Source organism: Populus trichocarpa, chromosome 1 (assembly GCF_000002775.5).
Source record: "Populus trichocarpa isolate Nisqually-1 chromosome 1, P.trichocarpa_v4.1, whole genome shotgun sequence".
Taxonomy (NCBI): domain Eukaryota; kingdom Viridiplantae; phylum Streptophyta; class Magnoliopsida; order Malpighiales; family Salicaceae; genus Populus; species Populus trichocarpa.
In genome coordinates this window covers 30,265,816-30,275,021 of record NC_037285.2, presented here as the reverse complement: position 1 = coordinate 30,275,021, position 9,206 = coordinate 30,265,816, and positions in this window count along the sequence as shown.

The following is a 9,206-nucleotide window of genomic DNA, read 5'->3' as shown; positions in this document are numbered from 1 at the left end:
AATTCTTCCATTCATACCTATAGAAGTAACAAACATCCTCTAATTTGATTGACCTCTTTCATGCATGCAAGACATAGATGTTTGTACATGTATGCCAAGACAATAGATCCCCAGCTATATAGCTATATGTAGGAATCACATCAAAATCATTTAGAAACGTTAGATAAATTAAAGGCACATATCTCCTCGTGAGGTCTGTAAATAATACATTGTCAAACAAATGCAATAGATATGCTCTAGCATACCTATATAACACATTTAAATAATTATATTAATTCACATATACTTAACAAATAATTAACACATTCAAATCATAATTTAATGGATACCTTTGCAATACCTTGTCGTTAACATCATTTGGTGGTATAGTAAATATCTTCTCAATATATTTAAGATATATGCTACCCCACTTCAATTTAGTAGGAGGGGGTGTCAACCCAAATTCACGCTCTCATAACACAACCTAATTATACACCACAGTAGATGTGATTATTTGTCTATCGATATGAAGTTTAAGCAAAATTGCAAAATCTTGTAGTGCTGATGTCATCTACTCATGCCTTAGATGAAATATGTATGTCTTGTGTCCCCGTCGCTCAATTAGGACATAGATCCAGTTGTCATTAAGCTTGATGTGCTCTAGAAAACTGATGTATAAAAAACCAACCAATAACAAATATGGTTGAACTTGTTTATGTAGTTTCATCCGCTTATGTGTCCGACAATAAATCTTAACCCTATCCTGCATAAAAATTTAAAATATAATTACATAAATATATAATACATTTAATGTTAAGTAATGAAATTATTAAATGAAGTTAAATATACTTACAATCCCGGCAATAACATCCTCTGATCGATGTTTATCCTATAACTGCAAGACATAAATGTCTGTGGGCCCGGTAGGCATGTACTGTGACTCAAACTTTCCATGAAAATAGTCATACGCTCTAGGAATGTCAACCTTATAATGTGTCTACCCACCATAAGAAGATTTACCACCTCGCATTTGCGACATCTTATGTAACAGTACTTGTGTTTAATGTGAAGTTAAATACGTTTAATATGCTTTAAAAAATATCATAATATACTTTAACAAATATTTTTTTTTATGTATGCATGTCTATTTGATATTATACATGTATATGTTCTATAACCGGTAACATATCGCTATAAGGAAAGTAAAAACCATTTCCAATTAGAATTATTTTCTTCATAAAAAATTACAAAAACCAACGGGAAAATCCTATTAATTGCATCAAAAGCAACTGTAATCAATAATTTCACATCATATCTCTCATACAAATGTGTGCCATCAATACTTATTAGTGGTCTACATTACTTGAAACCTTCAATATAAGCTCTAAATGACCAAGAAACTCTCCCAAGAATCATTGTACTATAATTAAGATTTCTTTTGTGTGGAATCAACAATTGTTTTAGGATTTGATTATTTTATTACCAACAACAACCTTGATAATTTTTTAAATGACTACTCAATGGAATCAAATAGATGTTCAAACACCTTTTGTTTTGCAATCCATGCTTTGTCATATGATATTTTATACTTGTAATGCAATTTTATTTTATTATGTATGCTTGCAGCCATCATTAAAATATTACCCATCACAAGGGTTGATATAGCATTAGCAACAGAATTTGCATCGAGCTGATGGTGGTCTTTTTTTTATAAAGGTCAAGGTGCATATGTGTGACCCTTTTAACTTTGCTATCTCAAATGAATCCAATATTTTATGATATCCTCCATGTAAATACCACTGAAATTTAGGTGCTTGCACGCATTGCAATTGAACAAAGGTCGAGTTCGACCATTGAACTTGGTATTCAATCAAATATGCAATGTGCCATCATTTAACTGTATTAACAAATTCATTTTAATTGTTGAATGTTTTTATAACCTCTAAATCAGAGCCTCATGTAAAACGTCTATGACTAAGTGCTCAATCATAAGAAATAGCAAATGTAGACCCGAAAACATCTCTAAATTCAAGAACAAGAGGTGTTATCTCATTGTCAACATCATTATCAACATCATCATCAATGTTCGGGTCTAACATCTCATCATCTTTATTGCCACTATGATCATAATAGTGAAATCTATGTTGATTAATGAATGGATTGTCAAACACAGTATTATCAATTCTTTGTAGTAAATCATCCGACAATAAAAAAATTTCCCTCTACTAACTGACTTTGAAGGACCAAAAGATCATGATGCACCTATATATATCTGACCAGAAGTTGGGACACAAAGAATTTGGTCAACTACTCACACACAATATCATCATTGTCGCACCTCGATGGATATCGTGACGAGGGCTAAAATATATATCATGGAAAATTAGGAGTCGCCACCTAGTAATTAGAGGAAACTAGAAATCCTAAAGATAAGCATTGGTTCTAGAGATTCAGGTAAGGGGTTAGTTATGCTTAAGGGAAGAACGACGTCGCCTTTACAGCATTCTTTGAAAAGTTACTTTTACTATGTGTTTTCTCTTAAATTTATTTTTGTGATTGCCATCAATTATCCTAATTATTTTTAGCCTTTTATTTTATTTTTTCTAATTTCTAATTATTTTGTGAAAAATTTGATATCGGTCTTTAGACAAGTCAGAAAATGACATCAGCCCCAAAAAACAAGAGACTCATCAAAGATGTTGACGTTAAAAAAAAGAGTTTTCCATCGAAATTGCTAAAAAATGGCGTAACTTGTATATAAAAAATATGAATATTTTAAAATATGAATATTGGCCCCTTTTTCAAACAGAGACGTATATAAAAAATGATATTTATCCCTAAAAAGAGAGGTTTCGACGAGGTTGTTAAAATAATAAGTGTTGAACCCAAGTGGATAATAAAAATTGGGCTTTGGACCCTAGGAATTGTCGATACACGACGTCGGGCGACGGCTCCCGCTTTTTTGTTTATTTAACAAAAAGGGTTTTTTTCTCGATTGGGGGAAATAAAGATTTTATTGGAGTCGCCATCTAGTAATTTGAGGGAACTAGAAATCCCAAATTAGACACTGGTCCCAGAGATTCAGGTACGGGGTTAGTTATGATTAAGGGAAGGTAGACATCACCCTTAAAACATCCTTTCAATAAAAAGGTTACCCTTACTTGTGTGTTTTTTGTTTGATTCAAATGCGATTATATTTTGGGTTTATTTGTAATTCTTTTTTAAATGATTAACGTCGGTCCCTAAAAATAGGAGACACGTTAAAAATGACATCAGTCCCTAAAAATTAGGAGACTCGTCTAAAATATTGACGTTTGTCTTTAAAAAGGAGAGTGACGTCTGGTTACCAAAAGAAATAATGGATATAATCCATTATATTTTGGGTTTATTGGTAATTTGTTTTTTTTTAAATGGTTAACGTCGGTCCCTAAAAATAGGAGACGCGTTAAAAATGACATAAGTCCCTAAAAATTAGGAGACTTGTCTAAAATATGACGTTTTAACCCTAAAAAGGAGAGTTACGTTTGGGTTACCAAAAGAAATATTGGATATAATCCATTATATTTTGGGTTTATATTTTTGACATCGGTCCTTTTTAAAAAAAAAGAGACGTGTCGACTTTGGTTTTTGTATTTTTTACAACATGCAAGAAAATTTACAAGTATTTATATATATAAAAAATATCAAAAATACCAGTAGAAACCCAAAAAATTACCTGAGTGTCACTGTATAGGTAAAATACTGAAATACCCTCGAATTTCTCCGAAAATTACGAAAATGCCACTGGCGGCGCGTGTGCCACACGCGCGGCTACTGTTGGCGGTGCGGAGATTTTCCGGCGAGATTTCTGGCCAACCGATGGTCGATCCTGGTAGATCTGATGTCGAGGGTTCTGATGGTGGTGGTCTTGACGGTCGTTGATGGCTGATGAGTGAGAATCGACGACTTGAAGCTTCGGTGGCCGCCGACAATCGCGGCCCTTTTACGGCCAAATGGGGCTGAGAAAACGCTGAAACCGGCCGGGTTTTTGCTTTATATGAGGATAGCGACCTTTCTGTGGTGTTTTGGAAGCTTGAGACGGCCGGAGATGGGAGATCGGAAGAGAGAAAGGGAGTCGCCGGCGAGAGGAGAGAGAGGCTCTGGGTTATGCTACGGTGCGAACGCTAGCACGGTACACTGGTGCAGCTGAGGCCTGTGATCCGTTGGATCTCTGATGGAAAGATCGTGCGGCTGTGATTGGCTCGATCTGCAGGTTGATCGGACGGTCCGGATGAACGGAGGTTTGATCTGGTGTGACCCGGTGCACCGAAAGCTCGGTACACCGAGTGACGTGGCGCAACAGGATCAAAGCTTAGATTATTTCAAGGGCTGAGATGTGTCTGGGTTTTAATCTGTTGTGGTAAGCCCTATTGTATTTTATTAAATCAACGGTTCAGATCTAAACACTATTAAATTTAACGGTTATGATATATTTGATATTTTCCATATTGTTTTTAATAAAAATCAATATCTTACCCGCATGAAGAAATAGTAAAAAAAACGTGAATAGTGTTTGCAATTCTTTTCTTTTATTTATAGCCAATGAGAGGGGACAACAAGCATCTGCTTTAAATAAAAAAAATGTATCCATCCAACTGCTCGCCTACAATAAATGTAACTGCCCTGCCTAATATGACAATTCTGTATTATTAATTTTGTTTTATTATATATAATAATATATATTTATATAGGTAAAATTAAAACTTAAATCAGTATTAGAAAAAGCCCGATTCAACTGCTAAAAATCAATTTTAATTACCGAAAATTATGTTGAAACATAAAAAAACTTTCAATGGATATAAACCCGGTGGACCAGGTTTTGACCAAAAAATAACAGGTTTGACCCAAAACGGCATGAAACTCATTTTTTATCCTGGTCGACATGGTTTGACCCGTATTGACCCGGTGAACTCGGTTTTGGTCAAAAATGACGGTTTTGATCCGAAACGGCCCGAAACTCAATTTTTACCCTGGTCGACATGGTTTGACCCGTATTGACCTGATGGACTCGGTTTTGACGGAAAGATGTGGTTGACTCGAGAAAAATATTTTTGAATTTTAAACTTTTTCTTAATGTTTTTGAATTTTTATAAATAATAATAGAAATAAAATAACATTCAAGAAAATCTTGGTGAATCCAAAATTGGGTTACAACAGGAATGGTAAAAATAGGCTTTGACCCTTTTATTCAAAAATCTTGTAAATTAAGAGTTTTTATTTTTTTTTATTTTTTTTCCACAAAGAAACATGGTTTTTTTTTTTTATGTAGGCCTAATTAATGGGCCTTTTGATTTTAGCCAAATATTGGTCGATTTAAAAAATATATTTTATTAAGTCCAAATATATATGTAAAGGGGCGAAACTAGAAAATCTTATATAAAGGTGCTATCATTAAAATTATAAAGTTCGAAAGTAAATATTTTATTTTTGAAGGGGATAAATGCATAATTATTATGAAAATTTAAAAAAATGAAGGACTAAAATTAAGATATTTTAAAACTTTAGGGGAGCCAAGCTCCCCCAAAGCATAACATAGGTTTGGACATGAAATATAAAAAAAATTGGATTTTGTTAAAAAAATATTTTTGCCCTTTTCTTTTTCTTTTTTTCATTGTAAATAAACGAGCTAGAAAGAAAATTTTTTTTTTTATGATAGAATATGCTAAAATGATTTTTATAAAGACTTGGCCCTAATGCACTCTACATATTTATTCGCATAAGTTTGGTGTAATAGTGAAACAGTCAATATACAATGCACTTGGACCACACTGAAAAGCAAACACCTGAGCATGACACGAATGAAAGTAAGAAAGCAAACAAATGACCGAAAGTATCCTTCTTCCTCTAGAAACACGAAAGTATCGATCACACGTTTGGGAACGCGGCCGCAGCCGCGTTCCTAAAAATTTTGATTTTTTTTTTGTTTTTATTAAAATTTAATATGGTTTGTATGTTTTGGATCGTTTTGATGTGCTGATGTGAAAAATGATTTTTAAAAAATAAAAAAATATCATTGGCATGTATTTTAGCATAAAAAGTTATTTAAAAAGTACCCGTAACCACACTGTCAAACACGCAAACGCAGGGATCCTACCTTACAAAGAAAATGCTTTTGACTTCTGCACACACCAGCCCAAGAGAGACGGCCACTTTAAAAATATGACAACTCACACTACTTGAAACGGCAAGGAGCTAACGAAACTGGGAGAATTAGCAACATCAAACAGCGAACATAAAGTATAAAATAGGTATGTTGGGAGTCCCTGCAACGTCTAGATACATGGAGGCATTGTTATGTTTAGATTACTAGTTTTATATTTTGTGATATATATAATTTTTTTGTTTAATAAATAATTATTTAAAAATAAAAGACATAACTTATTATGTATATGAAAATCTGAAAAAAAAACTTATAAATTGGCAAAATATCAATTTATCTAATGGATAATAATCATATATTAATTCATAACAATTTTAGAAATTAACTTAATCAAGTCCTTACTTGATTTTTCTAGGTCTAGAAATATAATCTCTGTATTAATTATATTATAGTCTTTAATTTCTAAAATATATTTTAATTAAGACATCCTTAATTAAATCATCCTAGTTTAATTTTTTTTTATCAATGTTTCTTGATGTTTATGGCCCATTAGATTCCTAATATGTTGATCCAAATATAAATTTTAATTTTAATTAAATATAACTAAATAAATTAAACATTCAACATCATATGGCTTGCATATCACTCGCAGTTCATCTGTTGCATTACATGGCTTTACGGATGCAGATTGAGCAGGTAGTATTTATGACCGCAAGTCTACAGAGGGTTACCTTATTTTTTCTTTGGTCATACATCGATTTCAAGGAAATCAAGCAAACAACACACAGTTACCTACTCCTCTATCGGGCTGAGTATAAAGCTTTAGCAGAAGGCACTGCTGAAGTTATTTGGCTTTAGTATTTATTGACCGATCTGTAGATCCCTTCTGCTTCTGCTCCTACTTATTGGTGTAATAATCTTGGTGCTACTTATTTATCTGTAAATCTTATCTTTCATGCTCGTACTAAACATATTGAGGTTAATGATCATTTTGTACGAGACAGTGTTGCAAAGAAAGAGATTAAGATTCATTTTATCTCTTCTCATGATCAACTTGTAGATGTTTTTACTAAGTCGCTTCCTACTGTTTTTTTTTATTGCTTTTCACTATAAGCTTCGGGTCAATCCTCTATTCTTGGCTTGAAGGGGCATATATATTATGGAATATATATAGGAATTGCTATAGTGTTGTAATTTCTACCTTTACTATTGTATATTGTTCTACACTTATAAATAGAAAATATTGGCTAATTAATAGATCAAACCTCTTATTATTCTCAACTAAATGTCTATGGCATTAATTGATGAAAAATCATAAAACCAATGAAATTGTTAATTCAATAGCTGAGAATAAAAGAATAAGAGATTATAAAATGAGATTATGATGTGAGCTTGAATCGTTTTTTGGAAGCATACAGAGAAGAACTGGTGTGCACGACGATTTAGGTTTGGGGTCTAATGGGAAGATGGAGAGGACATTTTTGGAGTTAGACATGACCCACTGATTGTTCCAAGCTCAAATCTCCATTATTGGAGACAAAAATATTACTAAATTTCTTGACGCTTTGTTGGTTAATTAATATACCAAAATATTATTTTTTATAGCAACTATGTTGATCATATATATAGAGAAGAAGGCTTCATAAAGACTGCTTCTAGATTAAAACAAATAGACAGTAGTGACAAAGAAACAAAATATTGGCTTAGCTCCTTAATTAATCCAGTGAGCTGCAGTCTGGAATATTAATATTATTTGTTTTAATCTACGCACAGATTAAATGCCTTAAACGTTATTACAGCTGAATAATATTGATCTTTACACTGCCTACAAACTTGTGGGATAAACTAAGTAAATGTCTAATTTCATGGACAGAAAACAAAGAAAAAAATTCGTCACTAATAATTTTTTATTATATGAGGTCTTTTCTAGGGATGCTGCTGCATGCTTTCCGTTTTAACCAAAATTATGGTCAACCGAACCTACCAAACAAAAGGCGCAACTAAACCAAGTTGTCTAGGCATCGAATTTAAGTTAATTTACCCAAGTTATTGTACTCTGTCTGAGCGCACCAAGTCTTCCAATGGGATTTGATCATGCACTTTACTCTCGTATAATTATGGTTTCGGCTTCAATTCTACCTATGTGCTTCTACAATTCTGCTTACACTTGTTAATTTCAAAGCCAGCTCTTCTCTTTGTTTCATGAATTCTGGTTAGATAACTTTTAAGGACTAAAACAAGAAATCAAAGCCAGGCATGGAGATTCAAGGATGTGTTATAAACTTAAGCAGAGAGTCCATAGCTCACGATTATTTTGAAAATAGTTGTTAACTTAAGCTCTGATTCAATAATAAAAGTTTAAATATGTTAATGTTAATTAGAAAATAATATAAATTATATCTTGAAATCTTGTCTAATAGTTTAAACTATTGGGTTTGAAAAATATGTTAAACAATAATATAAAACATAACTTGAGATTATATTTAACAGCTTAAGTTATTGGATTAAAATGATTCTTTGATAGTTAATCTCTTAAATCTATATTTGGTATAGCATCTTATAGTTTTCATAGTAAAATGGTTAATATTACACTGGTGATTGACGCAATTCTTCATGTATTAAATTTACAAAAACATTAGAACTAGACAAAATAATGGTAACTGCCTATTGTTGAAACATCCTTGACCACGACAATAAGGTCAGCATCAGATCAGAAGGACTGTTCATAATGTCCAATAACTAGCCTTCTTGACTGTTTTCGTCCTGTTTTTTTCCTTTTCACGTTGTTAAAAATGATGACCTGCCATAGTACTTTTACATTTCAAATTAACCCTGCGTGATGTTACCTCCAAGAAACAAGTCTAGCATAATTTTAAAACCCAGAAATCATCACATTACATATATATAAACGCGCATGTTCACGTTTCTGTTCATCTCAATAGTCTCAAGATTCCGAAATACTCTTCTTTTTCACAGTCCAGCTAGTTTCATTTCCTCGTTGGGGCAACTATGAGGAGCACTGCAAACAAGCAAAGCAACAAGCTTGTTCGAATTTTATTATCACCTTTCAAAATTATTAGCAAGGCCA